Source organism: Melitaea cinxia, chromosome 4 (genome assembly GCF_905220565.1).
Source record: "Melitaea cinxia chromosome 4, ilMelCinx1.1, whole genome shotgun sequence".
NCBI lineage: Eukaryota > Metazoa > Arthropoda > Insecta > Lepidoptera > Nymphalidae > Melitaea > Melitaea cinxia.
Genome location: NC_059397.1, coordinates 16400479 through 16416785, shown reverse-complemented (window position 1 = coordinate 16416785; position 16307 = coordinate 16400479).

Genomic DNA, 16307 nt, shown 5'->3' with positions numbered 1-16307 from the left:
ATAAATTAGTTGCTATTGATAAATACTTCCAATGCCAAAACCAGGTCATAAGTAAGTTTCAAGATTTTTTATACCATTGGTACCTATATGTATATAAAATTAAACCATAGCCTAACCGTTAATCTATTTTTGAACGAATTTTTCCTAAAAGGTTTTGACGAATAATGTTTAAATACGCTTTGTAGCTTTTTTCCAAAATCTAATAATTTTGCACTTAATTACTATTGTCAACGAATATTATATATTATTATGTAGTATAAAATTGCTACTAATAAAATGTGTATCATCTAATTATGTGATCAGCAACATTGGTTTCGACCTCTTTTTGTGTGTGGTTCTGTTGTAATAAGCGATTATTTGCAGATTTGATTCGTATTCTTTTTTCGAATATATTCGTCACTAAACAAACAATTTTAAGAATTTATAAAATTGACTTGAGAAACTTTAAAATAGCTTTATTATTCCAAAAAAGGTATTACCATTGTAATACCTTTACTGACATCATTTCATTACTGACATAACGAAAATTGATTTCATTGCGTTTCTTGAACACATTCCTAGCTAATAGGCATTAGATATCCCGTGTCATCAACCTGACACATATTAGCCTTAATTATTTACTATTAAAACTGTCCGTAAGATATAATTAAAGCTATGCGTTAATCACTGAACTAATTTTCTCCATCGATTATGTAATTAGCACCGTCTTTTGAAAGACGCAACTGTACCAATTAAATTAAACGTCGAATTATAACTAATTTATCAAGGATATGTTTTTTTTTTATTATTTTTAAATAACTTATTTTAATATTAAGGCTTGTTATCAGTTAATTGATGGATTCAGCTTATAGCACAAACTGAAACAACTGAACAAACTGCTGGGCATAGGCCTTTTTTCTCGATGTAGGAAAGGGGTTGGAGCTAGATCCTCCACGCTGGTCCACTGCGAGTCGGCGGATTGATGTATTAATTGATTACTATTAATAAAAATTGATCTGTTAAGTATAGCATCGTAAACAAATCCAACATTGCTAACGACAAGTTCGAAATTTTTATTATTATGGTATACGAGACCAACTCACATAAGTTAAAAGAAGTCGACTGCCTTTAAAAAAATGTCATATGATAAGTAATTATTATATGATACTCGTAGTTATAACAACGCGATAATGTAGTAGGTTCTAATAAAACACATTTAATTCCTTTACGGGCAGTTGGACAAAAACTTTAATCACTAATTAAATCACTTAGCAACAGCTCGTATGATTTTGAAGGTATATGCTAAAAACTAAAGTGAACAATTCACACACGGCAGAAGTGAAGTTTCTGAAAAGCCGTTGGAAGGTAGACGACGTTGCGATTTGTTCTATCCGCGATGATTACAGTCTCGTGATTAAAAGGTCGTAATTACCGTGCGAAACGCGTCGATTTATTTATTATATCTCATTCTCTCCTTTACATTTGTATTTATTTCTTTAACGTGATGTATTTTCGTTTCACAACAGTTCTTTGTAACGCGTGCTTCATTCTCTTCATTAGAAAACTATACCCGTGTGAAGCACGGCATTGATATGTAATTAATAATTATAATTGAGAACGACATTATATGAACGATGAAATAACAAAAAGCCGTAGGCAATCAATAGTCTACTAACATAACGACAATACATTTATCCGATTCTTGCAAAATTGTAACGTAACTTACGTAAGACGAAATTGATTCGTAGTAGCTCTAATTATAGAAACGCACGCAAAGACAATAAGCTCGGTTACCCACATAATTAAATGTTGGCTAATCATGATTACACGGTAGCGTGTACTTGATGAAATACCAGTGTAATTTAACTTGGTTATTTGAGATATTACAGCAGTGCCTCGTCCCGCGATTCGATTCGAAACATAGCGAGAGGCAAAATGTGTGCGTGCATGTAGTTTGTGTTGTGTTGTGTATTTGTGTGTGCTCATTTTTTAACCGACTTAAAAAAAGGAGGAGGTTCTCAATCCGACTGTATTTTTTATGCCTGTTGCCTCAGAACCTTTGACTGGATGTGTGTGTCATGCGGTTTCTTTTTTTAATTGAATTATATCAAGTACTTTTTGAGTTACGTGTAATAATGCGTATTTTCTTAACTATTTTTTCGTCGACCTACGTTGTATTATACCGTATAACTTTTCACTGTTTATACAGATTTTGATGAATCTTTTTTTAATAGAAAGCGCTGATGTTTGTCTTGTAGTCCCAATTTAAATTTCAGTCGAGAGCTGATGACTACTTTTTGATTTATCTCTGACAACGCGCATTACTGACTATTCTTTCATCTACTTATCGAATTGACATCCTTCTCCTTTTTAACCGACTTCCAAAAAAGGAGGAGGTTCTCAATTCGACTGTATTTTTTATTAATGTATGTTACATCAGAACTTTTGACCGGGTAGACCGATTTCGACAAATTTTGTTTTAATCGAAAGGTGAAGTGTGCCAATTGGTCCCATTTAAATTTATTTGAGATCTAACAACTACTTTTCGAGTTATATCTAATAATGCGTTTTTACTTGACGCTTTTTTCGTCGACCTACGTTGTATTATACCGCATAACTTTCTACTGGATGTATCGATTTTGATAATTCCATGAGTACCATGATAAGAAAACTAGGATCTGATGATGGGATCCCAGAGAAATCGAGGGAAACTCTCGAAAATCCGCAATAACTTTTTACTGGGTATACCGATTTTGATAATTTTTAATTTACTAGAAAGCTGACGTTTATCATGTGGTCACATTTAAATTTTATCGAAATCTGATAACTACTTTTTGAGTAATCTTTGATAACGCGTAGTTACTTGACTATTTTTTCGTCGATCTACGTTGTATTACTCGTCGATGTAATTGAAGTCGGTTTTTTTTTCGTTATCGAGCAAACACAATTATTGAAAGTCAGTTAAAAAGATCATCTTGAAGAAATCGCTCTTTTAGCGATAAGAAAATAATCAAATAGTTTTCGTGCAAATACAACTGTCCCTATTGTATTAAAACTTGATACGTGTATGCCATATAAAACGTAATCTATATCTATCATATATTCAAAATAACACGTAAACCTACTTTAAGCCCGACATTTCCATGGGATCGGAAAATACACAGGCAGCTACAACTTAACAATTCTGCCTTTGATACCCGTGTAATTAGTTCTTACAAGAACATTAAAAGACAAAATTTATTCACGAACAAGATGAGTTTTTAAGATTTATTATCGTTTGACGTTTTGTTATTTCTGACTTGCTGATAGCCACAACTTCACCTGTATGTATTGTGCGGAGTAAGATCGAAGGCAATCTACTAATCTTTGTTTTTAAAACTTTATAATGCTTTCTATTAAATGAAGGCTTAAGACATTACTTAGAAAACTTAATTGTTATATAAATTAAAAATCAATCCAGCGGTTTTTTCAACGATGCAAGCATAACAGCAGATATCTATACGTTTATTTATACAGAAGATAAGAAATCAAATAAACTTTTCTGGAATAATAAAATTAGTAATAAGATTTCATATATTCGACGTGTATAGAAGTTTAAGAATTGACAGTAATGGAGTAAAGTGTCTTAAGAAACGAGAAACATTTGAAATAAATACAAAAAGGTATACTAAAAAACAGTCAGTAATTAAACAGTCAGGGATGAAATAATAAATAAAAAACGTTTTAAAGAGACCCGAATTATACAAAATAAATAATAAATAAGTTTACCTACAGCGGAATAACATCGTTGTTAATTGAACACCGAACTAAAAAGACCTGAAGACACTACGAAATAAGGTACAGGAGCAACGAATAACTAAATCATCAAAGTTAGCCATTTTGTAAAAAGTTATGTTTCACGCATGAAAAGTTAGGTACCTACGTCTCAAACTGAGTAACATCCATTTTTCGTCGCGAGAAGCAGAAAAAATGTACCTAATAGGTAGTAGTGGGTTTATAAATACCTAGGTTTTTACGATTTTTAATCAACAGTCCTAGCCCCACGGTAGGATCAAAATTTTGGGTAGAACCTAAAAATAAACATAACCGCCTACTAGACTAGGACAATCGATCCTTGAACCCTCCCTCCGCAGGAGACGAACGGGGGTGCGTAGGAGGCGCTACTTAATGCGCCTCTAGTAACGCCCCTGTGCCCGTGTCGGGTCGGGATGGGAACCCGGTCAGACCCGGTTTAGAGGTGCGCCGGACAGTCCCTATGGAGGAGATGTCTGACCTTCTCGCCAAGGCCAGCCTATCGCTGGAAGGATCCTGTTGCCTGCAGATCCGGGACCCTCCCAATTAATGCGGCTGAAGGCTCTCGAAAGGGTTTGGTCGGTATTGCAACCCCATGTGCTGAGGCCAACATACGGTCTAGGACTGCCTACCCGGGCGTCCCAGATAACACCCGTAAATAGGTTCCCCTGCGATACAAAAAAAGGACAATGACGTTTACTATGGCCACTTCGACAATGCTCATAATATGATTAATACATTTTCTATTGTAAAATCTAACACATACACGTGCTCTTATTATAATATGCTTCATAAGATGACACTATTTCCTCTTAACACAATTTATGTATCTACTTATGTATAAACTGCTTAATAGATATCTACATATATATATAAAAATGAATGTTTGTCTGTATGTCTTTGTTATTTATAGGGAGAAAAAATATTACAATGGTGGGTCATCCCACATGACCTTTATAGAATCGTAAATTATGCATTTGATTATGTCATGATCTTCAGCAAAGTGTTGTGCATGAGCCCACACAGGTTTCTGAGTTGGTACGACCAAAAAAAAAAGCGTAGCAGGGTACAACATCTACTAAACAATATTAAGATTCGTGTAATGATACAATCGCCACAGCAGCAAAAAAAAATTTTTTTAACTTTACTTTACAAACGAGCTCTTCAAACTCCCAAAGTTACCTCTACACTACATTTACTCAATCGAAACAAAAAGTAAGTACTCATAAAACTATTCGGACGAGAATGACTAGAGGAAACGGCGTAGAATCGGGCACACGTGTTAATGAGTGTGTTTAAACAAGTTTCAATCTTAAAAACATCTACAGAAAGGTGTTCAAAACATTTCACAAGCACCAAGCGTGTTAAATATCAGTTGTTTATCTTTCGCATAGTATCGTCAATAATTTTCATAAACAAACTAAGGTGTGGAAGAAAGTAGGTGACTGATTCACTGATAATATAGATTTTTTTAACGATCCTTTTACGTTTTTACGTCTTCTTCTTTTCCTTTAGGACCAATGCCTTTCTATGATCCAAATGAGCACAGACGAATTCGCAAATGTCATGAAGAATAGAGAACACAAACTTTTTTTATGTAATATTTTAAACGTAAAAATGATTACCTGTCACCAAAGTATGGTATCAATACGCCGTATCAGCTATTCAGAAACGCAAGTTGCGAACTGCGAGGTAGTAGGTACCGTGCTGTTCTCACTTCTTGTTCATTTTTTCGTTCGGTCGCCGCGCTATTCCACTCTGTCATTCGCTCGCTCGCCAGTCGCGAGTGATAAGCGCTCATGAATGGATGTGTTTAGTATTCCTGCGATTTCCGTATAAATATTGTTTCGAACGCATTAATTGGATCCAACGTGATTAAAAAATTACCTTATATTGTTTTGTGTTGATTATAAGTGGATTTCTTGTGTTCCGTTACTCTCTGTGTGTGTGAAATAAGTTGTAATATCATTTTATGTGCGTTAAACTTGGATTTTTCTCCGCCGACGTTTTTGTTGTAAGTCAAAAGATCAAAGATTATATATTTTTAATGCAAATTCGAAGGCTTCAAGGCATTTGACGTCGTAGGTTAAATTGACGTTTTTGGTTTTTGTTTTGTTGAAGGTATACCGACGAAGGTACACGACCGAAGCGTATTAACTTTTTTCGTCAACCTGTTTTTTTTCACATCGTAGCGTAGGTAATGAAATAAGTATCGTGGTCGGTCAATAATAAGCAAGTCGTTCAAAAAGCGATAAAATCTTGATTAAGTCCGGCACGAATCTATTAAATTGTCTCTGGGTTCTCAAAGCTTTATGTGGTTCTCGACTCAAATTGAAATGAACGTAAGCGAAGGTAAAACATTCGAAAAGAAAACTGAATTATTCATTTAGACTAGATATTTCTCACGGGCTCGACGAATAATGAACAACTGTTAGGTATATTTGAAATATAATTATAACACATAATAACATGGTAGGTAGATGTATCACAAATCCATCAAATTTATCTACATTAGTAAATGTTTTAACCTGTTTCTTTTAACTTAAAACCGATAGTCATAAAAAAATAATAAACAAAAACCTAAGGTAAATAATAGTTTTATCTGAATTGGAAAGATTTATCGGTCTATACTGAGAAATATAAATATAACCATGTCTATGAAATATAATACCAGCTTACATAAAAAATATAACCTGCTATATGCATTCTGCTCTGTGATATAAAAACCTATGATATAATATAAAATAAAATAAATATATTTTTTAAATTGTAAACAAATCATCTAAAAAAACACATTGTACACATTTATATGTATTGAGTATGGATCTAGAAGCAATTGCTGCACTTTAAAACAATTTTATCGCGATGCGGATTAACAATTGCAAAATAATTGTATCTGATTGTTGGAAGGGGCAGTTGCGTTCATATCGAGTTGAATATTTCGTCTATTTCATTATTACTCGTAGTTAACGTATTTAGTAATACTTTTAAAGTACTTGACAGCCGTTGTAGCTAAATTAGTTTTTGTTTATTTAAACCTTTTGGCTTAGAGTTACTAGCAAAAAAGCTGGCTGTTAAGTCCATGAATTGGCGGATATATTTAAATAATTATTAGTATGGCTAGAAAAATAAGCTGTGTATAATTACAATTTAACTATTTTGCAATTCGACCGACCCCCAAGTTGACAACAATTGAGACGTATTCGATGTCCGTTCATAATCATGACTAATGTGAGCATAGGCCATACTGTTGTGTGTTGATGTGTTATTTGTTTCTAGACCCACGACGAGGTATTCTTATCTTATTGGGTAAATGTGGTGTTAGAGAAATAACATGCACAAACTCGTTCCATAATATTTAAATAATTACAATTCTTTATGAATATATACTGTCTTTATTTAACAAATTAACACACTTCTTGCACGAAAATAGGATTAAATACAGACAGATAAAAATTTTAATGAACTTGATAATATTCCGCTACGATTATATAGATAAGTAAATGAGTGATCGTATGAGATATGGGTTAGTATATATTGATTATCTTAACACTGTTAATATGGCGATGTATTGCCTATTGCTGTAATATGATTTGTTTTTAAAGGATTCGTTACCAAAAACAAAAACCTACTGTGTAGTATAGTCTTGTTTACTACAATCAAGAATATATGACTCACGGAAGTCTAAGAGTTCCGCACTTAGCGTAATAATGAGATGTTTTTAGCCTATAACGTTCCATTAATACCAGTTTACAATTAAAAAAGATATCAAAACAGTAGATACTATGGTAAAGCTTTAGATTAGGTAAAACCGAATTTCGGGACGGTGGGGGGAGGGAGGGTAGGGGGGGCGCTACCCCTGGTACCACTGTCACACCTCAGAACCCTATGGTTATGGAGATATCCATGGTTAAAGTTTTGAGGTTAGAAGAAGAATTTCGAAAGTTAGAGGAACGCTTGCCCTCCCTCCGCGCCTCCGCGGCACAAAAAAAACACTCTAGGGGTAGGACAGACCAAGACCACGTGGACAGTGGGGTGCTCCGATTCGGTTTTGGGTATTTTTCGAATTTCTAAATCTATATTCTAGCACGCAATGTTACTAATTTTATTAGAATATTATGTCTGACGCGTTATTTTGTTTAAAAGTGTCGATTAGTCACACAATGCAAACAGTACGAGCTCAAAGGTATAATAATAGCTTTAAATTCTTCTTCTAACCTCAAAACTTTAACCATGGATATCTCCATAACCATGGGGTTTTGAGGTGTGACAGTGTTACCTTGAATAGATTCCCCTACACCCTCCACCCTCCACACCCAAAAACCCCATAATTCGGTTTTTCTAATTCGGTTTTACTTAGTCTAGATCTTAGCCGATACTATAGTTGAATGAGCAAATAAATGACGTAGCTTGTAAACATCACCTAGGGGGAATTGGGTGTAGGGTCGGCAACGCGCTTACGATGCTTCTGGTGTTGCAGGCGTCTATAGACTACCGTAATCCCTTACCATCAGGTGAACCGTACGCTTGTTTGCCGACCTAGTAATATAAAAAAAATCACACTACTAGAAAAAGGCTTCCTTTGCATGTTTGACTTATCGTGACTTAAATGGAAACACGTTACGTTTAACTATCTTTTGATATACATAAAAGGTTAAAATTAACAATCCAAGCTATGATTACATTTAAGCCATAATACATGGCTTATGTTTTAAAATTATCTCCTTAATTCCGTAAATTCTGTATTCCTCGAAAAGACAATTTCCACACCATAGTTATTACCGACCGAGTATAGAACTAAAGTAATAAATTGTGGCACCTGAAAATGAAATAAGGGAACGTCGTTCCTAGGTCTGCGGGATCGTTATGGTCATAACTTTGACAGTTACGATTTAACGGAAAACGATGACTTATAGATTCTATACTGTTAATATAAATCTAAAAGAGTTTATTGTACGTGTAAAGCCTTTAGCGATTCCAAAGAAGCTAGCTAAGTTTATACCGGTAAGTAAATTGATACCAGTATTTAATTCTGAACATTGCATACTCTTTAACCGATAGTAGGAGGTTCTCAATTGAATATATTTATTTTTTATTTTATTTTTTATAATTGTGCACTGTATAGTTTTATGCTGCCATTAGCAAGCTACTACCGGGCTATGGATCTATTCCACGAAGAAGGGTTTGAAAAGATTAGCAGAAGTTTGTAGTTCGTAATAAATTATTCTGCAACTAATAAGGAAATAACCACAAACCTTAAACTATTCGACTACTATCGAAGTTTAAAGCGTCTGAAATCGCGATATCGTGTTAGCAATAATATAATTTGTTAAAACATGATTTATAACATTATAAAATTTTACGCAAATTAAATAACAATTTGAATGTACAATACTATACTGTATATAATGAGTACCAACGTAGTGTAATTTTTTATAATTAACGTTACTTGCGTATTTATAATTAGCTAATGGTCTTTGGTGTGTTAAAAAATCGACATTACTTACAGTGACTAACATTATTGTGTTTGATTGCAAACGAAAAAAACCGGCTTCACTTACATCGACCGGTAATACAACGTAGGTAGACGAAAAAAATAGTCAAGTTCATAAGCATTACTAGACACAACTCATAAAGTATTAAAATACTCGTCAGATGTCAATATTTATATGGGGCCACGTGACTAGCGCCACCTTTTTTCGGTTCATCCAGTAAAAAGTTGTGTGGCAATAAAAATACAGTCAAATTGAGAACCTCCTCCATTTTTGAAGTCAGTTAAAATGTGTTATTGTGTTAATATCTATTCGTCATAAGTTTGATAACATTTTAAAACGGTAAATGCTTAATGATTTATTACAAAAGTATTTTATCAATATTCAACTGCTATACTGAGCCTATATATTGGTGTAGTATCTCAATATAATTTTTGTGCCATCGTTATTGTAGATAGCATGCTAATAACTTCCCAAGTAGGAATTTTATTCTGATAAATCTTATCACGCTTATCGGGAGCTATTAAACATTGCGTACCTATCATTTGTCAATGGTATGTATTTTTTATAATGTAGGAAATAATTGAGGCAAGTTGTTAGTTATATTGTAAGTTTTTTGATGATAGTAAAAAAAAATTTTTGCAATATTTCCGTTATTTGTGAGAGAGGGGGTGGCTATATTCTTTAATGCCGTAACTACACAGCAGTGGTGACTATGAGCAAAACACATGAGTTCACGCCATTTTTGGCGTGAACTTGAGGAGGCCTATGTCCAGTAGTGGACTGCGAAAGGCTGATGTGTGTTTTTTTTTGTGGTCAAGACTATAATATTATATTTTTTGACTCAATTCGGATCAGAACACAATGATTTTTGTCTCAATGTGTTTGTACCTATAGCTTAACTTTGAAATTTCGTTATATTGTTACGCTATATCGATGAATCGCTTGTATTATATTATATAAATGTATATGTAACGTTATCAAGCATTTTGATTGAATCCTTCACGCTTATATGATTCTAAATAACATATTGTTATTTTAATATATTTTTTATGTACATAGGAGGAGTCAGAGGACCGAATGTCGGCTTCAAAGGTTTTAACGTACCTGTCGTCTTAGCGATTTTTTGTACGAGTTGGACAAAAAAACGATACAAAAGCTTGTACCATCCACTCGGCCTGAGATCAAATTGCTTATTCGGAATGGAAGAATGCTTGTTTCATTCATCATTTTGTTATTAAAATCATAGAAATAAACTACATAAGCACTTGCACTGATCTTTATGCGTATTTCATTAAGGTTTAAATTACAATGATTAAATTTTTTAACTAAAGAGATCCGTTCACAGTTCACTCACGTTCGTGTATCGCATATCCCGTGGAAGTTTGTAAGCATCCCTTATAATAATATGAATTTACATATTTTCTCAGAAAGTTCTTACTTTAACATTAACAACAAATTAATGCATACCGCACTCCGCCTCGTAGTTATAATTTTATAATATTTTTTTATTGTTGGTCCTTGTTCGTGAATACTTTTATATTGTAATTTATTTTTATTATTGTGAACCTTTTAAATTAATGCAGAGATGTCGATTTAAAATCATAAAATCTCTAAACAGAGCATTGAGAGTTTCAAAGTTGTTTGCATAAAATAGGATATAATATAAATGAAAGAATTATTTTATTCAAATAGTTTAAACGTGTAAAAAGATAAAAAATTGACATTTATTTAACCACGATAAACACCACATAACAAACGTCAAAAAAATCTACACTTACAAAAACACAACATCGTGGTAGCGAAATAAATTAACATTTAAAAAATTGTTACATTTTAACATTAGGTACATAACAAACTTAGGTTATCTACCTACCACAGTGTTGTACAATGTAAGCTTATGACAATATTATTAGTATATTGTTTAACAGCTAGTTACTTAAACAACGTATAGGTGGCGTCGATAACATCAGATTCTGGATTCTCCGATGGATTCAGAGGCTGCGTTCTGACAATGCGCTTATATACTGTCGAAGCAACGGTGGGTGGTCGCCTGTCGACGAATTATGATCTTTCTTAAAACAATGTAGCAGATACGAGCTTGTAATCGTATCTCGTGTAACTTCTTTAGTAACTATGGTACTTCATTTACTAAATAATCATATAATAAATAATAATCTTATGTGGCGTATCCACATATATAGGTTTTTTATATGGAAATAATAATGAAATCACATTTCTTGTTTTTATTTTGTTTATAAATATCTATTGATATATATATATTTCAAGAATTTGTATTTTGAATTCTTCTTTATAATTTATGTTTTTATTTTATTATTTCTTTTATTCAATATATTTCCTTATGATTACATTTTTAAATATATTGATAAAAATACTTAAAAATATAACAATAGTAGTCCTTCGGTGGCAGGGTGCCACGCTGAGGAACCTCCTCACAATGCGGGTCATTTCAAGCAACACTGCTTTTTGAATCCGACCCTTGATCCAACAGTCAAGCGAGAGTCTCTTAAAGTGTTGGTCGAAACTCTTCACTAATAGACCATTGACCGACACAACAATTGAACAGTTATTGTTGATTCTACATTCCACATGCTGATAATCTCGTGGGCAAGGTTTAATTAATATTTACTTAATTTTAATCATTACTTCAACCTTTAAATAACTCATTCGCTAAACTTTATATAAAACTAGCTGACCTGGCGAACTTCGTATCACCTTATTTTTTTCTGAAATATAATAATAACATAATATATCAAAATAAAATATAGCCTATCTTTTAAGTTGGATCAAACTGCACACGGTGTGCAAATTTGACTAAAATCGGTTAAGTAGTTTAGGAGTCCATTGAGGACAAACATTGTGACACGAGATTTATATATATTAAGATTATCGTGTCACAATGTTAGTTACCATACTCCTCCGAAACGGCAGGACCGATTTTTATGAAATTTTGTCTACATATCGGGTAGGTCTGAGAATTAGCTAACGTTTGCGGGGTCAGCTAGTATACTATATTTATATAATAATAGTCTATCTATCTCTACTTTGCTTATTAGCTATAGATTTTTGACACAATTTGTATGGAGCTTACGTCAAAAATTTTTATTTAAACTTCTCTATAATAATAAATATTATAGTAAGCAAATTCAGATATAGATATTGATGATTGAGATATTGTAACTGGCCGTTAGTGTTTTTATATCGATTTATTGAATTTTTTCAATGATCTGAGTAGGTTTGAAGTAATATTTTGTAGGAAAAACGCAAATGTTTCAAACATTCATGTCTTTTCAGTAATGTAGATAATACTCCAAAGTAAATAAAATATCTTTGATTTATGGAGTCCATGATCACAATTAGAAATAATAAAAACCCATATAAATGTGAGTAAAAATAGAAAAAAAAGTAACAAACGCATTCTTAGTTATGTCTTATTTATTCCCAGTAACTCCTAGTTCCCAGTGCTTCTATGCGAAAGTGTCGGGAAGTCATTGTAATTACCAGCACTAGTTTCTCACATCCAGACCCCACTTAACCAGGTTACACTGTAATTACTTGCGATGTGCAATTAAACGAGGAAAAGAAATAAACATTTATACATTATAAAATTGTAACTTTAAACAGTTTTTTTTTTTTTTTTATTGCACACCTAAATACAAAGTATCATTGTCTTATTTTACGAACACTAACGACACGACAGAAACTATTTCGATCTCTGAGCTTTTTTTAATCGATTTCAAATGAAACGAGGAGGTTCTCAATTCGATTGTATTGACTCTTTTTCTTTTTTTTTTTTGTTCTTCTGTATTTTTATCAAAATTAATTCGAGAAGTAAGTTAAAACTAGTTCAACAAAAATAAACACAGACGTTGTGAGAACTATTAAGTTTTAGGTTATTTCTGAATTTTATCTCTGAAGTGGTCGCATTTTTCAATCTTTCTTCTTCTCGTTTTCTTTATAATTCAAATGCAGCTTATATGATTTCTTTTAAAGCAAACAACGGGCTAGAACTATAGTATTATTATTTTGACGAAATTTGTACTGTGCAGTGAGCGGTGACAGTAATAAATTAACATTATAAATTATTTGTTAAACACAAAGAGTAGAGATTAAGCAATCTAAATCTTATAATCAGAATTCACATTACATGCCTGTCATAAATAATTCTTGTTTGCAATACAAGATTGATCGCCCTGCCGTAAGAACCGTTCAGCTCATGACCTCTCTCGACAGGATCGGTTAACCTTTATTAAAAGTTTCTTATATAATGATAGGAGATATTAATCGAGTCCAAGCTTAAAAATTACATAAAACTGTTACATGTAGATGATGTATAATTGTGTTTGCTCGCAACGAAAAAAAACCGACTTCGATTACATCGACAAGTAATAAATACAACGTAGCTAGGCAGACGAAAAAATAGTCAAGTAAATACCGCGTTATCGAAGATCCATAAAAAGTAGTCATCAAATGTCGACCGAACTAGGGGACCGCATGACAAGCACCACCGTAAAAACGGTTCACCCAGTAAAAAAGTTGTGAGGTAATAAAAAATACAGTCGAATTGAGAACCTCCTCCTTTTTTTAAAGTCGGTTAATAATTATTGGGAAGTATCAATAAGGAAAAAACATTGCAGTGATAACTCAATAAGAATATCTTTATTACTCTTCAAGTCTTAATTCATAAAAAAATCACTTTACCAGAAATCGTTTAGAATTCCTTCCGTACCACGAACAATTACTAAGGCGTGTGTCATCAATTCGTCACTAATTACCTCTCAGTCTGTCTCTAACACGTTAGCCTCAGGTGGCGGAAATCTGAGCCACCGTAACGTTAGAATTCCTGTTAAATAAAAACGTTTTCTTTTCCTCAAAGACATGTTCTTGAAGGTAGGTCCATCTCTTATCTCTTATATATACCTTTTTAAGTGTTCTAAATATTAATTTATGTTACGTAGGTTTATGTTATGGAATATTATTGTAATATTCCCTAGACGTCTCAATATTGGGCAATAGCCTTCATTTCTAAGAACGATTAAAACCTAACCCACCAGGTTTCACAACTCTGGTATTTTTTTGCAACAGTAACGATTATTATCTTGCGTACTCTCCAAGGCACAATGGTGACTTTTTCAAAGACACACACGTATATAACAGGGAACGAACAACAATTATTTGTATAGAAACAAACATCCGGTGCGAGATGAAATCAAACCGCGACCCTCGCGCTACTGAAATTATTGCACTAGTAGGTACGTAACTGAAATTGACACTCAAATAAGACATTTGTGTCTATCAAATAAATCAACCTTTCAAATTTCGGTCTCCATCGAGCAACGACCAAATACAATTATACGAGACTAATTTTTATTTTGTGATTGACATAGACTTTTTTGTCCATGTGGGAGAAGGGAAGGAATTTTATTTACGGTAAAACTATACTCCACACGTCACGTAATTCGTCCCCATTGTGAATCCCGCATTTCACGAACAAGTGAAGTATTAACTAATAACATCCGCTTTAAGCGACCCTCATTAGACCCTATAGAACCACACTCGCTATCGAACAGAGTCAATAAAACTAAGTTAAACTCTTGTTTGAAGCACGCAATCGATAATTGAACAGTTGTCCAAATGTACGGTTGGTAACAAAAGTGTTATGTGCTTTATTCAGGTGTTTTGATGTGTTAAAATCAATATTGAATTTTGATACACACTTCAAAGTCAATGTTTGAGTTATGCTGCAAAATCGTGTTCTATCCGTATTTCTAGACAATACGTGTTAGGTTTGTACATTTCTTGTGTCAAAATCGTGTAATGATACATAATTTGTTTTAACGTACCCATTATAGAATATACCCATTAAGTCAAGGAGACACTGGCCTAAAATGATATTACCCTTATTCTATTACGGTACCTAAGAAATTGCTATCTTGTGACGAAGCTTGTAAATAAGACAAATTTAAACCAAGCAATTTTTAGTAAAAGTAAACAAAATCTTTATAAATATCTGTATATATGTAATTCACACACGGCAGAAGTGAAACTTTTGAAAAGTAGCTTACGAGAGATATTTTTCACCGAGATCATAAAATTATGTATTTTATCTCATTCTCTCCTTAACATTTATGTATTTCTTTTTTTATCGTGACGCATTTTCGTTTCATCGAGTTTCAAATCACAACGATTCTAAAGAAATTTCACTTAAAAAACATCGTTATTACAAGTGCATCGATTCGTTACATAAAAAAAATCTCAAGTATTATGGTCAATACAAAAACTAGCGCAAACATACCAAAGAATAAATTAGTGTACCCTACTTAAACATTTCAAAACACATACCGATGTTAGTAACGAGATCTGTCAATTCGGATTAATCATGGCAATAGGAACAGTCAAACTGCATACATTTAAGTTCATCTAGTTTCGTTCGCGACTGTCCCACGCGTTTCAATGTCGGAAATGTGGCCCGAGTTCGCTGGCACCGTCCGAGCGTGGAGATAGGATTATTTTGTCACTAACTGTACATCGTTGAGTGCGATCGAATTACGTATATCACTAATTAATTACTATAAGAATTCCTTGTATTTATTAGGTTATTTTTTTCTGGGATTTTATGAAGCCTTTAATAATACGTGTATTCTTACTGTTACATTGAGTATGTGTATAATAAACTTCTATACGGGTGTCGGAACTTGAAATGATTCGAACTAAATCTGTTTATACTATTAAAATAACATATTTCTTGAATTATATTTTCCAGACTTCACAATACAATACTAAACGTTCAATTTTAAACGAGCTAAATGAATAGACAACAATTTAACAAGGCAAAAACTTAATCACGTCATCTGACTACATGACGCATATACAAACAACTAAATAGTACCTACGCTGGTGTATAAAAAAAACTAGTTGTGTCAACCTTGAAAAAACCGGTACAAATGAGATTGATCGTGAGAGAATATAATTTTCAATACATAAAAATATATATTTTATATTATAAATAAAACCGGATGAAAT